General features: G+C 33.0%; 1 protein-coding gene and 1 long non-coding RNA gene across 3 annotated transcripts in view; both read right to left on the bottom strand.

The window, feature by feature from the left end:
- Positions 1 to 11913, bottom strand: part of LOC127834644 (uncharacterized) — a 31655-nt gene extending 19742 nt beyond the window's left edge. Inside the window, exon 1 of one of the 2 annotated variants that reach the window (XM_052360659.1) lies at positions 11796 to 11913. The gene's annotated coding sequence lies outside the window, so the exon portion shown is untranslated. Of the gene's footprint in view, positions 1 to 10200; positions 10279 to 11795 lie in introns of those variants that run through there. The other variant, XM_052360658.1, reaches the window with a different exon arrangement.
- Positions 11914 to 15910: 3997 nt separating this feature from the next.
- On the bottom strand, positions 15911 to 20802 carry LOC127835180 (uncharacterized). Its single transcript, XR_008028401.1, has 2 exons — positions 20411 to 20802; positions 15911 to 19445 (listed from the first exon to the last, which is right to left on the bottom strand). It is a non-coding gene; the product is annotated as an uncharacterized LOC127835180 (long non-coding RNA).
- Between the last annotated feature and the right edge of the window lie 466 nt (positions 20803 to 21268).

Below are 21268 nucleotides of genomic sequence, written 5' to 3'. Positions count from 1 at the left end.
CATGCAAGATACAGTTTGTCACACGCAAGAGTCTCATCATTGCTACCATAAAGGTCAAGGTGAAACTTTGAGGTTAAATATGAAAAAACAACACTTTGATCGCTGTCAAATAGGGCTTTTTCACTCTTCAACTTGACTATGCATTAAATTATGTTAAAATAACTGTGCACACATGTTTTCCTTCTTTAGATGATCTGTTGCATGTTTTGTGAAAACATAACATGGCTACCTTTTTAGGTCAAGAGCATTCTTTGGGATTTAATTATCGAAATACGGGACAGAGAAGGTTAACAAAGAGCACGTTTGGTCAAAGCTCTATATCTGTCTCCAAGGACCCTTATCTGATATATTATACCTCATATAAATTTGTTTCTTCTTTGCGTATAGACTACACAGGTCCGTTATTTTAAAAAGTGCCCAGTAAAGATGCGCGCGCATTTAGTCAGCGGGCGCTATTCTGAATAGCGACCGCTGACTAGATGCGCGCGCATGTAATAGTGCCCGCTAGAATGTTAGTTATTTGTAACATTTGTGCAAGTTTTACAACGCAAATATTTATCTTGATATACTTAGGGTAAACGTACAATTCGTTTGGCAGGTCACGAGTGTGTGTTTTTTATTATTAATCACATCTTAAAAAATACAAAACTTAAATGTTATATTTGGGATCAATATTTTGCAACATATTGCCTGTGATAAAAGCAGTAATCTGTATATAAAATATATCTCAATATGTGAAATATTTTACAATAAAAATGATTTTTTTATAAAGAAGCGATTTTTTCCGTGTCCAATTTTCACAGGGAGACAACAAGCGCACAACAGTAATACGGTACATATTATTAATAGTTACTGATAAATTTTGGTGGAATTCATATTGTGTTATTTATTTTTATTTTAATTGACATTAATCTTAATAATAGAAGAAATAGAAAACCTCACTTCAGACCCAATGGCAGAATAGTGACCAGCCAGGCAGCCCCAAAAAGTATATGGACCTCAGCCTTCGGCTTCCGTCCATATACTGTTTGAAGCTGCCTGGCTGGTCAATATTCTACATTAGGGCCGTCAGTGAGGTTTTCTACTTCTTAATCAGTGATAACTCTTAAATTGCATTGACATATATCTCAAGTTAAAAGAGCAACAACGATTAATTCATCATAGTCTGGTCATTTTATACCTCCACAAATAGGAAGGCATTAAGCATTACACTTGTCCTTCAGAACATATGCACTTTTATCTGGACGCTTGTGTTTTCACCTTTTTTTAACTACTCGATTGATGTCACTCCACAATTTGCAGGTAAAACGGCTACCGGAAAATCTTTGCAAAACCGAAATTTCGCAAACTCAAGTACTCTTTTTCTTAAAGATTTGCCTCTTTAAGATAAAGCATACTATATAAGTCTTATTTTTTATTAAAAATTTATTATTTTTTCTTACAAAAGAAGTATTTTCACTATGAAATTTAAAGGCAAAGTTGGTCTTCCCATGGGTTATTTGCGTTTTTCCAATGGGATTTTTATTTTTCCCATGGGATTTGTTTTCAATGTGTTTGTTCCCATATTTTGCAGATGAAACAAAATCCCATGGGATTTTTGGCATTTTTAAAAACGTGTTTTATTCGCGTATTTAAGAATTTAAACGTTATTTATGGTTTTAATAATAATGTGTTTGTTAACAAAACCTTATATTTTTGAGTAATGAAAAAATCCCATTTTTTAAATGAGAAAAAAATCCCATGGTATTTTTTTTTGAGGCATTTATTCATTTAACTTCCAGAAATGCTATATTTTATCAAATGATAAACAATCTACGCGATTTAAATGGGTTTACAAGTGTTTAAAAAAAATCCCATGGAATTTTTTAAAAATGTGATTTTTATCCATGTGATTTTTTTCCAATTAATTTTTTTCTCATGGGATTTTTTTTCGCGATGCGTGAACAAGAATAATGATAATGATAATAATAATAACAATAATAAAAACAATAATACTAATTATAATAATAATAATAATAATAATAATAATAATAATAATAATAATAACATATATTATTATTAGTTTTATTTCTTGGGTATATTATTATTATTATTATTATATTTATTATTATTATTATTATTATTATTATTTTTATTTTTATTATTATTATTTTTAATTATCTCTAGTACTACCACTACTACTACTACTACTACTACTACTACTACTACTACCACTACTACTACTACTACTACTACTACTACTACAACTTCTACTACTTCTACTTCTACTTCTACTACTTCTACTACTATTACTATTTCTACTACTACTACTACTTCTTCTACTACTACTATTTCTACTACTTCTACTACTACTACTATTACTAATACTAACACTACTACTACTGCTGCAACTACTACTACTACTTCTTCTACTACTACTATTAATACTACTACTACTACTACTACTACTACTACTACGAATAATAATAATAATACTGATAATACAACTACCACCATCACCACCACCACAACGACCGCCACAACCGCCACCACCACCACCATAACAACCACCACCAATACCATTACCACTACTACTACTAATAATAATAATATTATAATAATAACAAGAAGAAGAAGAAGAAGAAAATTAGCATTATCATTATTTTTATCATTTGAATACTTGTTTGAATAATAAGTATTTTGTTAATAATAATAATAATAATATAATAATAATAATAATAATAATAATAAAATAATAATAATAGTCATGAATAATGGTGCTCAATATGATACATTTTTACTTTTATGCAACATATATAGTTCGCTTTGGCCGATGGTATGTACCTATTGGTGATTAGTCCAGCGCTGTACCAGTATAAATGCATCGCTTTTGTATAGACAACGCTGTCGGCAAGCCTCGCCGTTATATTATTCTAAGCCTTGCCCGATATATTACAAAAAGATCAGGCAGTGACCTGTTATTCTCTATGTATCATTGTGATATAAGAGAAATTAATATGGGACGCATGTTTTCACCTTATAATCCTTGTACGCCATTCTAATATTTTAGCCGTGCTCTGTAAAAAGGGAGTTTATTGCATGTGCGCAAAATGTCGTCCCAGATTAACCAGTGCAGTCCGCACAGGCTAATCAGGGACGACGCTTTCCGCCTAAACTAAATTTTTGCTAAGAAGAGACTCTCTGTAAACAAAAAATATCATTCAAGCGGAAAGTATCGTCCCTGATTAGCCTGTGCGGACTGCACAGGCTAATCTGGGACGACACTTTACGCACATGCATTACACCCCTTTTTTACTGAGCACGGCGCATATGTAAACGCCTTTATGATCAACCAGTGATAAAGGTTAAAAGCTTTAAAAATATAACAGTGGCTGATTTAACTCTTGAACACTTATATACGTATTTTTCCGCATGCGTGGTTCCTTAATACAAAGTTATATTTAATTTAAGACCTTTCTAACAAGATATAAGTTTTTAAGGTTTCATCTCAAAACCTAAGATACTGATGAGCAGCAAACAGCATAAAACCTGAACAGACTGCGAGTAACTCGTAGGCTGTTCTGGTTTTACGCTCTTTGCACATAGCCATTTTAACTTTTCTTCTAAGTGAAAAAGGGATACGAGCAATTAACATGGGACGCATGTTTTCATTTTATAATCCTTGTATGTCCATGATTAAATTTGAGGTGTGTTTTGTGAAAAGGGGATTTAATGAATGTGCGTTAAGTGTCGTCCCAGATTAGCCTGTGCAATTCGCACAGGCTAATCATGGACAACAACCTCCGCCTAAACTTGATTTTCGCTAAGACGATACTTTCTTGAAACGAAAAATATCATTAAAGCGGCAAGTGTCGTCCATTATTAGCATGTGTGGACTGCACATGCTAATCTGGGACGACACTTTACGTACTTGCATTAAACCCCCTTTTTACAGAGCTCGGCCCATTTTTATACGCTTTTTTATTGATTAACCCGTGGAAAGGTTAAAAGCTTTGTACAATACTACGAAGGCCGAGTTAAACAGCGAACTCTTCAGAGCTTATCTGTTTTCGTTAATATCTTGAAAAAGATATAGGATTTTGTATTAGAAGCCAACTATACAGTTTTAATTTACAAATTAATACTACGATGCGATTCATGGTATTCCAGTGAAAAATGACATTTCCGGGGTGAAAATATTAAGGTAAAAAAATACCGTCAGCTATATAAACGTTAGTAATGTTAAAATGACACTATTTGGTGGCGCTAAAGCGAAAAACATTGGCTAAATAATGGGAAACCCAATAAATAAAGCAATCCATTTTCACAGCGTATGTTTATGCTTTGACGTTGTTGACGTTGTGAATGCCAATCTCGCATAATGTGACATATTGGATTACATATCGATGTTCACACGCGTTTAATTTTAAGTATATTTTTAGTTTGTATGGTTAAGGTTGCTTATATAGATCAGATCAGGTGCAATGAAATGTCTTCTTTAAAGGGATACTACCCTGCATCTTCATAAACGTCATCTTGAGATACTCAATATTCCAAAACGGTCCACCAATTAAGTACAACAATTCAAGATAGCTTTCGCTTAATATGGTGGATATATGTTGTATGAAATTTTAACATAATGTATTCCATTGTTTTTGTTTTAATTAGTCAAATGTCAATTTAAATTTGGGTTTTGTTAATGCGTATTTAGCTTAAAAATTCATTCTGGTTTAATAAGAATGTTTTAGCAAGTACACACTTGCGAAGCACAGTATATACCGCGGTAAGTTTCTGAAAATAAGTTGTTATATATCTGGATCTATGTTTTGGAATCAAGCTCAACTAATATAGGTCAGGATTGGAGAAAAAGTTGAATAGTCTATGCTCATTTTACATACATTAAACATATTTTTAACATATCGTATATGTCTTGCCGATTTGGTCGTAAAATTTGCACTCATTTATTAATGCTTTAAGTATTTTAGATCTGTGTTCTGTTGTAACACACGGGCTTCATAACACAGAAGACAGACAGACATATATTTTGTAACACTTATACAGCAGCATAACGCCCTAATAGTTAAATACACAACGTATTTTCTATCACGGAAATAGGTTAACCAACGTAACATTATATAACATGAAATAGTCAATTATAAATACAAATTCTTTTTAATCAAAATCGATGGCTAACACGCGTACGATAATCGAGGAAGTAACGAAAAGCAGTAAACAGTAAATTCAGGATAGTACTTCTTAAAACTATAGCTTCTTTGATATATTTTTCGACTTGAAATTACATTTGAGCCGTGCTCTGTTAAAAGGGGAATTAATGCATGTGTGTTAATGCAGTCCACACAAGCTAATCGGGGGCGAAACTTTCCTCCTAAACTTAATTTTTGCTAAGAAGAGACTTTCTTTGAACGAAAAATAATATGATTATAGGTGCTACCTAATTTACGGGCAAAAGCTTTTTAAGTTTTTTTGATAACCATGTATTATTAATAAATATATGGACATGATTGTGTTCAAAATATGATAATTGTTGCAATAATTTAGTAATGCATCCAAAAAAATCAATCTTAAAACGAGTTACATGTTCCAAGCTTGAAGATCTAGCATCTTATATATATTTTTGTTTTCTAGCCACAGGAATTTATAGCTGGTTCGGTGTTTGTGGTATAGTGGATGGGGTGTCTGCTAACTGGCTTAGTCACTGGGAGGTCTCTGTATTGATCCTTTAAGTGGGAGCATTCTTTAGATAACCCTAAAGACATACTATGGCAGACCATTTGGGTTGAAAGTCAAGAAGACCTACACGTTAAAAAGAGAAATGTACGTCGAAGTACAATAAGTACGTCGACATGAATATAAAATACACTTCAAAGTATATATTTGTACGACAAAGTACAATTTGTACTTCGACATACATGTTTGTACTTCTACATACACATTTTCTGAACAGCCAATCAAAACACTAGTCTCTTGAGCCGCTTTTCCTTCAGATTTATTCATAATAAATGTTTAAAACTTTAGTTGAGGACAAAATGAATAAAAATATCAGAATGGCAAAATAACGTCACATAGAAGTTTCAAGTATTTAATGCATTGAAATAGATTATATACAAATTTGAAGAAGATTCAATTGTTACCTTTTTAAAATTAAAATTGTTCAGCATATTGTGTGTCTGAAATGATCATGCGGGGCGGAGTATCACGACCGTCCAGCGCATTACTGTGTTGGAAATTCCCAACGGTAACCAGTTACCAAGCATTAATGGGATAAATAATGTATTATAAACTTCCCGTTGGTGGTATTTTGTGATAACCATAACTTGCATAAGTCAGAGGTTAATTCCGCCACGCCAGGTCAATAAATACGCACAATATCTATGAGTTAGCGGTCGATAGTCGCATAATTTGGTATAAATTATAATAATAATAATGTTTCATAAATACGCACAATATCTATGAGTAAGCGGTCGATTGTGGCATAATTCGGTATAAATAATAATAATAATGTTCAATGTCAAAAATCTCTAAAAGCAACAGACGTAAGGTGTCTTCTGATTGGCTAACACTCAAGGGTCGGTGAAAATTGTACGTCGAAGTACATTTCTCGATCTACTTAGTAGGTCTTGCAGACTTTCGACGTCATGGTACGTCATATAGACACTAAGTACTGGTCCTACTCAGGAAACAGTTTGTTTCATCAAATGTCTCAATTCAACTTGACAGCTTGCTAAAGCAGTTGCATTTAGCATACAGTACACTGATTTAACATAATCAAAATCATGTGATGTGTCAAATCAATTTTGAATGACAAATTTGACAGGATTTTTGTTTAATCCAATAAGTTTTAGACTGTCAAATAACACACACTACGTATTGAAAGCCATACCTGGAGCTTTCGTCTGTATATCACTGACTTCATCAGAAGAATGATTTCTACTGTTGGGAAACGTTAACACCACTAATTGTCTTCTTATTTATTATCAATGTATAATTATGTGTAACAGCATAACAACATACTTGATTCGCAATTAAAATATTTAATAAATACAGGTATCTTGCAGGTTTCTAATTTTCTTTCGCAAACTATTGTTGAATAGTTTAAATTTTGTCGCCACTAAAAAACTAGCCATTTTGTAGCAATTCTAAAATCACAGTCTAAACTGCATACACTTAGCTCTATAGTTACAATATGAATGCAAATATTAGAATGCATCATGTTATATCATCCATTTTTTTATATTTAAACATTCAAATAACACATAACACAGTACATATATAAAAAGGTATGTGGTATTGTGTGGAGATACAAAACACTTCACATCATTTATTTGCACATAAAATAATAGTTACAAAATAAGTAAAACTAAAACACAATCATCAACCTACATTTCAAGAATATTTACGTATATGAAATTACTAAGTGGTGTTATTGTATTACCTTTTACAAAATTAACATTGCTGGTTTTGTACTAGCCATAAAACATTTATCATGGATTAACAAGTAACAACCAATTTATTAATTACACAATAGAACGGAAATCATATTAATTACATTATGCATTTACTCAACAAGCTATTTGCTACTGTTTAGAATTACACTATCTTACTAAAAATGATCACAGGTACTCAGTGCTTTTACATACTTGTGGTAAGTTTTGTATTACTAGTTTGACAATTATCGGCAGACACTTGTCGATATACAGACAAAATTTGCATGTGAACTTCCTTTTTTTTTCAGCATAATTGCCTTCAAATTGTTAATTTAACAACCCTTTGACATTGTTTGCACATCTGATCTTATTATACAATAGCTGATTTTTGTTTATAGATAGACATATATAGACTTTTCAAAGTTCTATAAAAGTTCACACATGTTCCATCCAAGTAAACAAGCAGAACCAATAAAGATCACCACAGATAATAACTGTGTGTATAGCTTGGAAATTTGATAGATCAGGAATCCCTCCTTTGTTGATTTCTGTAAACCAAAACTGTCAGTTTTGCTGGATAGAATGGCTTGTATGATGCTCAGCTCTTGCCTTCGGCTTCGCAGAACAGCTTCTAAAAACGGAAAACCAACAAATATCTTAAAATTTGATCAATAATGCAGACAATTTATAAATGTCTTGTTTTTTGTTGATTTCGAATCTGGAAGATTTTTTACGTTAGATTGTAGTACGAAAATCCAACGGTATCGGATTTTGTGGTTTTAGGCCTAAACTAATTATAGTGATATGTAACCTTTCGGGATATCGGTAAAGTGCGAGCAGACGAGGTGTAAATACGTTAAAAATTAAAGCTAAAAGACTAAAAAGTTAGATCGGAATATCTTTAAATTTTGTGAATAAATGTGTTTCTGGTGGATAACAACGACAACTTACCAGAATATTGCTCATAATCACACGTAAAACGTCTTTCTGAGACATTGTGTACACACCGGTCTTACTCGCAATAACGAAGTGACGTCACCATCTATGTATAGAATGCTTTTTGAGAGCGAATGAAAATGCGTCACATATTCTGACAAATAAACAGTAGGGTGTCGTTATTGAAATACCGCGAGAATACTGGAAGAATAGAGATGCCAACTATAATGTTTAAAACAAATAATTTTTTAACAAGCGTTTGTGATTTGTCAGGATAATAATAACAATAAGATATCGAAAAGATCAAAGCAAATACATTCGACAGAAATCTAAGATTCGGCAATATATTTAAGACGGGTTATGTTCACTTAAATTGTGTTTGGTAAAGACTGTAACTATATGTAGTGAACCAGTCTTCGGCTTATACTCACTGAAGAAGAGCATTCAGGGGAGATAATTGAGTAATGACTTAATTCTGGAACGGTTGCGAAGAAAAACAAATAATGCGAGAATATTGAGTGCGATTCGCTACACAATTATGATGTCATTGATATAACTTTTCCTGAGGTATGTATTTACATGTGATTTAGCATATGTCAAAGTGTTTTTGATTTGTTCAAGGCCATAAATAGCATCGCGAAAATATATGTCGCGTGGCAAATTTTTTTGAGACGTATCCATATGTGGTATTCTTATGTAATTTTATGTCTAAATTCCCATATGTATGAACGGTCAACGCCCGCTTCGCGGGCTTTTGCCCGTATCATACATGTGTAAAGTATCGTCCCTGATTAGCCGGTGCGGACTGCACATGCTTATCTGGGACGACACTTTACGCACAAGCATTAAGCCCTTTTTTTACATGAAACTATTAACTTGTGAAATAGCCTCTTATATATTTCGAAACAACTACGCTATCGTCGCACTAGGATGCAGTGTACCAGGTACACATTTGGCGTAATAGGACAATGAGGCGCCGGGAAAAGAATTGATCTCTCATATTGTGAACTATCCCACGTATTTCAATCAATACGTCTGAGTTGACATTTTCAGGAAGGAAATCCTGGTGCACAAACATTCAATAGTTTTGCATGTTTGTATAGTGCTACGATAAGAGTTCTACGGTAAACATTACTATTTGATTAAAGCTCAATTTCTCACAGAAACCATTTCCTGTTCAGCCGAAAATGATCCTTAACCAACTCTGCGGTTCTACAATGGCAACACCTCTTCGAAATTCAATCCAAACTTAATATTAAACACGATTATGATTCATATCAGTTCAAACACCGTACATTTGACATAATTTGACAGTATAAATATGCTTAGCTGTTTTATACTTCGGCAGCTTTCCAATATCGTTTAATCAAACTTGGTTTATTCGGCTTTGCATGTGTCATCCCGTGCGATATTTATGGGCAACATTGGGGTATTCACCTTCCGGTAATAAAACTCGTTCACGGTTGCAGCACTGGCATTGGTTCAAGCAGGGACATTGGTTATATATCTGTATGTTTTGCTTTCTATACGTTTTGACATAACGGTATTCAAATGGGTTGTTGTTGTAGGTATTAATACCATAGCCACCACTGTTACTTATTTGACTAAGACATTTGTAAGTGACTTCGCATTAGTGAAAAATGTAGAACCAAAAATATATAAAAAGAAAAAAAATAAAAATGGCCCATAAGATCCCTATGTATATTTCACATCCATACAAGATACTTTTCAACTTATTATTTCCCGTACAATATCAATGTCGTTCTCATTTTATAGGAAATAACTTCTATTGCCATCGGAATACTGTTCAAGTTAATATTAAAGTCAAACGTATACACACCGATTGTCATCTGATGTAAATTCCCACATTCAGAAATTGCATTTCCATGAGCATATTCGGATCCTCCCAATGGCAGGGTATTCTCACATTAACTGAAGTAGGCATTCACAATTTTGTTTCGTTACCAAAATTTTTGTATTCACATTTTTTCGTACCCAAAATGTGTGTACCCACATGTTTCACATATGGGTACAAACAAAATGTGGGTACGAAAAGTTTGGGTACGAAAAAAATGTAGGTACGAACATTTTGGATACGAAAATATTATGGCAAAAACATATTGGGGTAGGAAAAAATTTGGAAAGACAAGTATGGGTAGGGAAAAAAAGGTGGATACGAAAATTTTGGGCACGAACAAAATGTCGGTACGAAAACAAATGTGGGTACGAAAAGTTTGGTTACGAAAAAAATGTGGGTAAGAAAATTTTGAGTACGAAAAAATGCCAACAAAAAATTAGGTACGAAACGAATAAAATTTGGGTACGAACAAAATTTGGGTACGAACAAAATTGGGTACGAAAAAAAATGGGTATGAAAATTTTTGGGTACGAATTTTTACCGGGTACTACCTCTCCGTACCCCGGGTACTTTGAAGTATACTTCCCCGTACCCCGGGTAATTTGAAGTATACTGCAAAGTACCCGGGGTACGGGGAAGTAGTACCCTGGGGGACTTTGCACAATGCGTTATTGTCAGAGGTCTTGGTTTAGACGTATTATGTATCATATGATATTGAATAGCTGTAAACAAACCAAAATAGGATGTTATAGTATTGTCATATCTTTGTACATACTTAAGAGAGATTAATGGCCCTTATAATCTTAGTCCATTTTATTTTAAAGCCATGTATCTTTATTTGAAGGTTCATTTGTCTTAACTGAAATCCAATTTTCCGCATGGCAATAGAACATCTCACTGATCGGCAAGACAAAACTATTATTTTCAGCATTAATTAATCTAAGATTAAAAGCCATTGATACACAAAAAAAGTGAATTATTCAATCGATTGATTTTAAACTTGAACGTTATAAATATGGATTTCAAAAAATCAGTAATTATTTTTTCGGTTTATGGTAAATAAGTTACAAAGAATGGGTAGACTTCTTCTTCTACGGAAAGAGATAAACATGTTTGATTTTACTGTACATATCAACATTGCATTCCTGATTAAACCGGATAAGATCCATGTGCTGTTCAGGTGCTGCTTACTAATTGTCGCTATGTTCCTTTCAATGTATTTAGTTTTATTCACTTTCTCAGATATTCAAACACTTGTTAATTTATTTCAAACATCTGATGATTTAATAGACACCATTTTTTTTATTTAATCTATTTAATCAAATAGTCTTTTTTCTTAAATAGTGTCAAAATGAAACGTGAATGTTAACTGTTTGAATAAAACTATATGTTTATTCTTCAGCAATAAATCACAACACAAATTCGTAGTGTACTACAAATGGATGGACAATTAAGTTCAAATGTATATGGCTTAGTCGGAATACAATATTAATCACTATAATTATCCTTTTTAATGAGGATTATATTAAGAAACGCGAAGATGTCAGAAGCGTTAAGTAAGTAAAAAAATCACTTACCTGCGCACAACCGGTCCTCAATCAATTAGACAATTCGATCGTTTCCCGGCCGTGTACAAATATTGAGTGCCTAGCGACAAGGAAATCGCAGTTCTATATAAAGCCCACGTGATATGAGAACCTATGAATTTCATTATAGAGGATTGGACGATTAAATATCGTCTGACGTAAGCAACTCCATTGTTAAACGCATTAAGACAGTTTACAGTATGGTTAGTGGGATATCAAAAAAAATATCAGGCGATACTTAGAAAGGCAGTTCAGTAAAAACTTTTATATATTTTAAAAAAGCCTATGAGCCATACTAATTTATGAATTTTAACGAAAAGAAATATCAAGCGTATGGTGGCACAGAACTGCCTAAGATAACCAATCGCTGATAAGTAAAATTTAAACAAGATTTAATGCTTTTTACGAATAAAACAATGTTCTTTATTGTTTCTTATTATTATAACTGTTTTAAATATCAATTAAATAAAAGTGCCCATAATAGATATATGTAATATTTATTTGGAGTATCATGTTATTTAATATCTCCATTGATCAGTTTTATCCGAAGTCGACCGCAATACCCCAATACGCGTGTGTTTGTTGTGTTTTGTGTAATTATTTGTGCTGTTGTTGGAAACCCTGCAAAGTAAATCATTATAAATTATGAGTATGTTAAATTATTTGTGCGTCGGGTCTTTCGATGTGTCTCACATATTCGATTTTCATATCGGTTAATAATTAACAATACATATTATACTGCATTATATAACACACTCAGGTTCGTGATAAATCCGTCAGAGTTAATTAAAACTGAAATGTTAGCGTGCGTGTTTGGTCCTTTAATTCAAGCGTTTCGTAGATCAGGTATACCTTAACAGAAAATTAACATAAAGGCCTTCACGATAGTGGTAAGCTAGCTCCTTTCAAAGATCGGAGGACAACACATCCGAGGATCGCGTGGTTCTTGAACGCAAACATAACTGTTTGGTGGTTTTGTCCTTAAACAAATCTTACGACCATTGAGCCCTTGCCCTGTATTCATTCAAAGCGGCGAAGGCACTGGAGTTCTTCGCTATCGGATAAAGCTACACTCAACTCATTTTACAAAATTAAATTTTCGCTGTTAAGAGTGCATTTGTTTTGTTTTAAAAACAACAAATCATGCAATTGTTGGGAGTGTCACTAAATGCACTTGTCAAGATGTATTCGCACTGACAATATAACAACAACATGTCCCTTTTAGGACTTTCTAAAAGCACAGAAAATTTATAGACACTGCGAATATCGTTAGAATATCGAATACCTTTAACAATACGAATATAATTTCACGATGAAAATTCTCACAACAAAACATATTTTTTTAATATTTTAATATATAGTTTTTAATAACCATATGAAGATTGTAGAAAAAGATTATTGAATAAAAGAAATATTAAACGAACTTCGAGCATAACATTTTACTTACGAATTTGGTCATTTATAAAGCGCTCTTTGGTGTTGACCCGAAATATGGTGTTTATGCAGTTCAAACGGTGTCAACCAGTCTCAGACATTAATATTGGTATAGAACACCAATGCGCGATAGATATTTAATTGTTTTGATATTTGGTTTTAGCGATTATAAAGTAGATGAGTGTTGAAATAAATTGCATCAAAAGGACTAATCCACCCATCGTGTGCGGATACAAATACGCGTACCTGCAATTATGAGCACATTTATACATGGACCAGTTACCTATTAAATATGATACTCTCTCCTTTTTATCAGCAGGTACCAATATAATGTGTCTAACCATCGATTTCCTTATGTGTGCTCTAATGATCAAATTTGATAGTTAAAATATTGAAAAGAAAAGCAAGCCTATGCTTTGGAAATACCGCATATATTGTATCGTTCACTATATAGCTGACTTTTATACTTCGTGATTATTCTTATCCCGGTTGTGCTTTTTTTAAAGATGGTCTAAAGAAGCGAATATTTTATCATTTATAAACACCTTAGATGATATATAACGTGTTTTATTGTGTGTTTTTATTGAATATTATGTTTACTGATAGGGACAGACCATATAATTGAGAGACATCCGTTTATCGTTTTTGCGCATCAAGCTTTTCTCCATAATCCAACGATGATCTAAACACGTCTAACAGTAAATGTTATGCCTGTGTAGTTACATAAGTAAGAATATTTTTCTTCCTTTTCTTATTAATATCGCATAACATGCGAGATGGATTAAAAGAAAGTTATTTATAGAGACATTGTATATAGTACGGACATGAATTTAGCGTATCTAATCTCATATTTCTCGCTGCATTGGTGATCGGTAGCCCTCACATCATCACAGTGCTCACGAATTGAATACCACTAGCGCTCTATATAAACATTCTTTTACAGTCGTTTTTAAACCTGAATTTCTGCAACATTATTTCGACCAGTGACAAATTGCCTTCGTACAAAGCCGTATGCTAAGACGTCAAGCCGGCATGTTCTGTATGCAAACTAGGTATAACCATACGTTTGGGATAAAGTCCTTTGGTCGTCTTTTTCAACTGACCATATTAATAAAACCGCAATGCAATATATTTACTGTTTTGTAAACCAACACTTTTTCGCTATTCAATTTATCTACAGCTTCTAAATCATAAATGTTATTTACACATGTAAATTAATGAAACAGTACCATTTTCATACGCAGGGGTATAAATATATGTTGAAAGCCACTTACTTGCAAGGCTTCAAACTGATCAAATCAGATACCCTTATTTACTCTGCAGTTTTCGCAAGACGAACGCCCGCAGTCGCTCATACTAGAACCTTTATTTTTTCTCGAAATACATTGCGCATATTAAAACGACCACCGGAAATAACTTTGCGAAACCTTAATTTGGCAAAATCAAGTACCCTTTTTCTTAAAGATTTGCCTCTTTGAAATTAAGAATACTATAGAAGTCTTATTTTTTATTAAAAATTGTTTATTTTTGCCTACAAAAGAAGTTATTTTCTCTATGAAACTTATAAACAAAGTTGGTCTTCTCATGGGATTTTTGCATTTTCCCATGAGATTTTTATTTTCCCATGGGATTTGTTTTCAATGGAATTTTGATTCCATAATTTGCAGATGGAGAAAAAAATCCCATGGGATTTTTGGCATGTTTTATTGTCGTATTTAAGAATTTTATCGTTATTTACGTTGTCCTTGTGAACATTTTTTTCCGAATTATGTCCCTTTGTTAATTTGTTCATTATATTTACATAAGTTGCGTGTTTTAAACTACTATTTAATTGCTGGATAGATTGCAATGTATAATCCCAGAGATATTGTGTGCTCAGCTTCACTTTAAATGGTAGGCAAATTTGATAAAACTTTCACAGCAAAAGAATCGTTATGCATAGGTAATTATTAAAAAAAAAAATGCAACTAATTAGGGAAGAATTATGGCACTTTGTCATTTTCTCCGCTGTTGTATAATGACTTCTAAAATGAGGTAAATTCTACTTCTTTTAAACTTCTGAGCAAATTTCAGTGAACATTTCACAACTGAAGAACCTTCATGTGTCGGTTATCACGAAGGAAGCTGCCGCCAGTTTCTTTAAAAATTATGGTACTTTTTTCTTTTTTAAGTGTTTAGTATATAAACATGATTTGTTGGCAAAAGCAAATACTCTTTTTCTGGCTAGCGGAATTTTGTCTCTGTACAGATCTTGTGTATGGCAGCTACCCTACCAAGGAGAATAACCACAACTATTATTGACAGGAAACTGTGGTATTTTTATCTTTCTGCTTAATATGGCTTAATTTAATTTCATAGTTCCCATGCTTACAATCTACCCATCAACTGACATAAACAGAACATAAATTTATAACGACTTGTTCATAGTACATTGTCAAGTGTTAGCCATATAACATATGCATATCAAAGGTCGTGAGAAAATAAAGTGATCAAAAAAAAATGTGTACATTCTATCTAAACGAATACATGATAATTGATGAAATGTTTTATGCAATTTGGAAATGCGAAGAAACACACGCTTACAACACGCTCTCTGAGTATAATATTGTATCGAAAAAAAAAACACAATAAAACAAACAACCAAACCTGCTTCTTTAACAAAAACAGATAACTTCATAAGTTTTTCTTTATTACATGTTTTAATAAGGCTTTGGAATGTGTGTAATGATCGTCACTTGAAATAATGAGATTTTATGTATTTCTTTCTAATATCATTAAAACAAGGGCAGATTGCAATAAAAAAGTATTAATCATCTTCAATGTTACGTGAGTTACAACAAAACAATAGTTTTCTTTCAAGCTCTGTGATTATTACTGAACCTACTAGTTTGAATTCGTAATTGATGCTTGGTCATTCTTAATTTACAGACGTAAACTTTCAGACTTTTAGGTAAAACATTAATGGTTTTCATATTCAAACGATATTTTAAATTCTTTTCACAATATAAAAACTTGCCTATCAAATGTGTGCAACTAATTTTGTTTGAAACAATATATGATTCCGCATTTATATTCGAGAGAAATACTTCTTTGTGAAAGGTGTCAGTAGAATATGAATTTCTAAACTCGGACTGGAGTTCATACAATAAATTATTACCTACTAAATTTTTCCCCAGTTGTGTATAAATTGCTCTCTCTAAGATTTTGGATACGATACTTAAGATACTAACAGGTCTATAGTTTCCAACATCAAGATTACTATTTTTCTTAAACAATGGTTTCACTCTAGCTTCTTTCATGTCATCGGCAACACAATTCTCAGAAAAAGACATATTAATAAGAAATCTTACAGGTAGTTTCATAAAACTAGCAGAATCCTTAAAAAATCTGGCAGGAATTTCATCTAAACCAGTACTTTTGGACGTTTTTAGATTTTTAAGTTCATTGAAGACAAAAGATTCAGACACATGCTTTAAGAAAAAATTACTATTGCTAACATTTCTATTTCTATAAAAGTCCTGCAGGGCCGGGGAGTTTAGATCAAACCATTTAGTAGGGTTTGGTAACTTTTCAGCAAGCTTTGATGCAACAGAGGTAAAAAAGTTGTTTAAATGAGAGGCAACTTTCTTACGGCTGTGGCAGTTTTCATCTTCAATATTTAATACAATATTTTCATTTCCAGATTAAAAAGATTTATAACCAAGTTGTTTCAGATGTTGCCATAAACGTTTGGGGTTATTTCTGTTTTCATCAATCTGGTCTGAAAAATATGATGATTTGGACGAGATAACTTCCATTTGTACATAATTTATAAATTTACAATACATAGAATAGTCATCATGGCATCCTTGTTTTCTAAACTTATACAGATAGGAGTCTCTAACTTTAATCATATGCAAAATTTCAGCTGACATCCAAGGCTCAGTCCTTTGTTTGAGTCTTACTTCTTTTACAGGTGCGACTGATTTCAAAACTGACATGAAAATATATTTAAAAGCTTACCATGCATTGTAAACATTTTCATCCTAAAAAACATTTACTCAAATCAGCATTTCTAACTTATCAATGAATATCTCTTTAGTATAATTGTTTATACATCTAACTTTAGAAAAAATAATGTTTTTTGAAAGTTCGTTTAGAAATCTTTTTTGTACAAACTGTCATTTAATGGTCACTTAAACCAACACACCATATTGACTAAGTCTTTCTTTGGAACCAGTCAAAATATGGTCTTTCATGCTGCTGGTAGTAGGTAAGATTCTGGTTGCTTTACTGATAATCTGTTGTAGATAAAAAAATTCTCAAAACATTTAAATAAGACTTTAAAAAGGAACTAGATTTCTGTTTGAAACAAATATTTGCATCACCTAACAGATATGTTTCACAATCTGTCCTTAGATTTGTTTAAATTTGCTCTTAATGTTCTAAAAAAATTGACTGTTTATGTGGTCTATAAAATGTACCAACAAGAATTGGTTTTGTTTTGGGTAAACGGAGTTCAATAAAAACAAATTCATCATTTAAAACATTCAAGTCATTTCTAATACTAAACGCTAAATCATTTCAAATATAACAACAAACACCACCACCGTGTCTATCTCTATCCCGTCTAACGACAGAGCAATTATCTAGGTATATCTCAGCGTCATTAACTGAATTGTCCAAACAAGTCTGTGAAAAAAATATCACAGCTGCTCTAGTTTTGACAGCAATTAATTTGAGTTCAGACAATTTAGGTAAAAGAGATCTAATGTTAAAATGTATAAAATAAAGTCCCTTTTTATCAAACACTGAAAATGTTCATCTGATGAATTTGATGGAATCTGTGGCCTTGGTGTAGATGGGTCGACCTCTCTGCTCGAGACATGTGGATGTGGTTGCCGACATGGGGAGGCTGGTGCTGAAGCTTCGGGAACATAGTCTCAATGGGGGCACGTGTAAGAAAGACGTGTCGCCGATTGCTTATGCATCTGATAAAAATCAGTTTTCACTTGTGTACACTTCTTGTGGACCCAATGTTTACATGTCTCGCAAAATAAGATACGGTGATTCTTGTAGACACAAGATCTACATATGCTACATGTTATATACAGATTACCCTGGTGATGGGCAACACTCATGCACTGGTGGTATAGTCTAAATGTCCTGTCTTGTACCAAGCTGCTATTGGTGAGTTTGATGAATAAACATTCATGATTTTCCAGAGCAACAGCCACTAGATTAGATTCAACGCTGAACTTGGACCTTGGGGAACCATTCAAGCCAAGTTGGGACACCACATTGTAAATTCGATCCAACAATTTTCGTTTTACCCATTTCTGCGATGACAAGGATTCCGTAAGCTATCTCACAAATGCTGGTTATACTGCAGGGGAAGGAGTCATCAGTCAATTTCACTATATACTGTTGATAACTTTTTACTCTGCTGTTTTGATTTGTATGGGACAGATTACTTCATAACTTTGATGAGTTATGCGTGCTGGGTCAGACTTAAGCTGCAATCTGGTTCCGAAATCGGGTATTTGAATATTCTCATAAGCCGACTTTCTTCTGATATCTGTTTCGCCTGTCAAACCTAATTCTGAATCTGAAATCAAGCTTGGCTGGTTTATTTCACTTAACTCGATTTAAGTAGTAGTCTGCCTAGATGGATCTGATACTTGGTTTTCTTCATGATGTGTGTCTTTTTCATTTTGCGATTCCTGTATGTCTCTGTGTATATTTTGTAACATTGCGAGACAAGACAACCTTTTTTCTATGACTGTATCTGGCATATATGTGAATGCCACTTCAACATTTGTTGGCATTTCAATTAAAGCTGCCCTTGCTTTAAATCTATGGTGAAGGCCTTGTTTGTACATTAACAAAAGAGAAGCATCAAGTTTGTCATTAATTTTCCTCAACTCTTCTTGTACAGATTTTATGTTTCCGATAAACTGGTTGCATGTTTTGACATTATGTTGGACAGATGTCTTCACTGTGTCTAACTCCTGGACTGTATTTCTCTCCATTTTATCAAAATAATCATTGATATTCTTACGAGAAACATTGATTTCTTCCAGAATAAGATTGGACGTTTTTCTTGTGTTTTCTTCTCAACAAACTGCCCTAGTAATAGGTTGAATTTTGCTAAAAGTTGTTGGAAATCTTCTTTTTGGCGAAGGCCTTGCACTTTATCAGCTATTAGCATCACGTGGAGACATTGCTCTGAAAAAGAAATCAGTTGTTTGCCAGCTTGTATTGTGTATTGAACACTAAATTAGGTAGAACACGTTTTAATTGTGAGTGTTATTTTGTGTCATTCTGAATCTTAATATCTGAAATCGTGCTACTCCTGTCCTATTTATTATAATATGTGCCATATCCTGTAATGTGTGCTATGTTCATCAGTGTAATTGTGTTATCCGAAAAAAGTATGAATATGTATTAATACTGCCTTTTGTTAATGTTTGTCTCTGTTAACCGAACTTAGCAAAAAACAAAAAAATTAATCCATGGAATGTTTATTTAAAAAATATATATATCCATTTTGGTCAATGTTAATTCTAACTCGATGACACAGATTTTTTTTATAGACAAAGAATGAAATTGTGTGGGTTATTTTTCCAAAAGTATAGGCAAAAACCTTATGTTTTGAAAATAGTTCTGAAGAATTCCGGTAAATTAAATAGTGAAATGCAGGTGCATTCACGCTCTTAAAAAGGAGGTGAGTTTGGTGTAGGGTAAGCTCCCCTACCCGTTTGTAATTTGGTATTTGTTATATCATTACTTAATTAACTTGCCAATTTAATTATGCATCTCAATGGTGGGGGAGATGAAATTAAAGAGCAATTCAAATTTGATGATATTACTTATAACTACCATTTATTATACTTCTCAAGATCTGAAATAATATCAAGTGCATTCAAAGTGTTTAAATAAACAGATAAAAACATGGTTTTGTCAAGAATACCGTAAAGTCAAAAACTCATCCCCAGCTTATGTTAAGGGAATATCTTCCATTGATTCATTCTCAACATCATCACAGACAACACGAACAAATCCGCATTAAAACAAAACTGGTTTTCCCGGTGCAACTGAAAATGATATCCACGTGCGTGGATTCCATTATATTGCAGAATAATTTATGTATGATTTGGCGAAGCTTCTTTAGATAGTGTCAGTCCACTTACTTGTGATTGTGAACATGACAGACTGTGCACAGCAACTCATAGTGATCCTCGCAAAACACTTCCATTTTCTTGCCCTTGTGATCCCTACACAGTTCTATTGGATCATCTGTTGCCTTGGTAACTGGCCACTCGGTCAGATCTGCTCTCCCAAATACCACGTGCTTTTTATAGAGTTGATTGTGGTGTTGCATACAGCTGCCACATAAACACTTTGAACATTTCTCACAGTACATGTCGGCCTGTTTGTTTATCTCATTTTCATCACAAATATCACAAGAAAAGTCAAAGACTAAATCAGATCCCTTGGAAATAGATGCCTCAAACTTTGAAACCATCTTTGTCACTGTTCAGGTGAATAGCTCAGGTATGTGTGAACAATCTTTACAGTTCAATATTTGGTGACTGCATATTGCAAAATGCTACCGTATATTCCCTTAAAAATACCTCAAGTGCTTTACATGTTTGTGAATTAAGTTCGTGGTAAGCTTTATACAGTTGTCACAATTATTCAATATGTGCGTGTGGGTGAATCATCAATCCGTCAGATTTTCTCTTGACTTTCATATCTGGTATCATTTTTGCATTTTAATTAAAATAACATACCACACATAATTACCATTTCGAAACAGCGTGTCCTGTGTAAGATACGTGTCTCTAGCTTTTAAGGTCAATGTCACACTTTCAGGTCAAAAGTCAATTGTGGCACACATAAAAACTTCTCAGCGTTCATTTTTCGACAGGCAATTTAAAAACGACTCATCTTTGGTATAAAACCATTTATTTGTTTCAAAGATCAAACCTCAAAATCAACGGTAAAAGGTCATATTTAGGCAAAATACTGCTTTTTTACTGTAACTT

This window comes from Dreissena polymorpha, chromosome 6 (genome assembly GCF_020536995.1).
Source record: "Dreissena polymorpha isolate Duluth1 chromosome 6, UMN_Dpol_1.0, whole genome shotgun sequence".
Lineage (NCBI taxonomy): Eukaryota > Metazoa > Mollusca > Bivalvia > Myida > Dreissenidae > Dreissena > Dreissena polymorpha.
The sequence above is the reverse complement of the archived record's forward strand: the minus strand, read 5'-3'. Positions and strand labels throughout refer to the sequence as shown.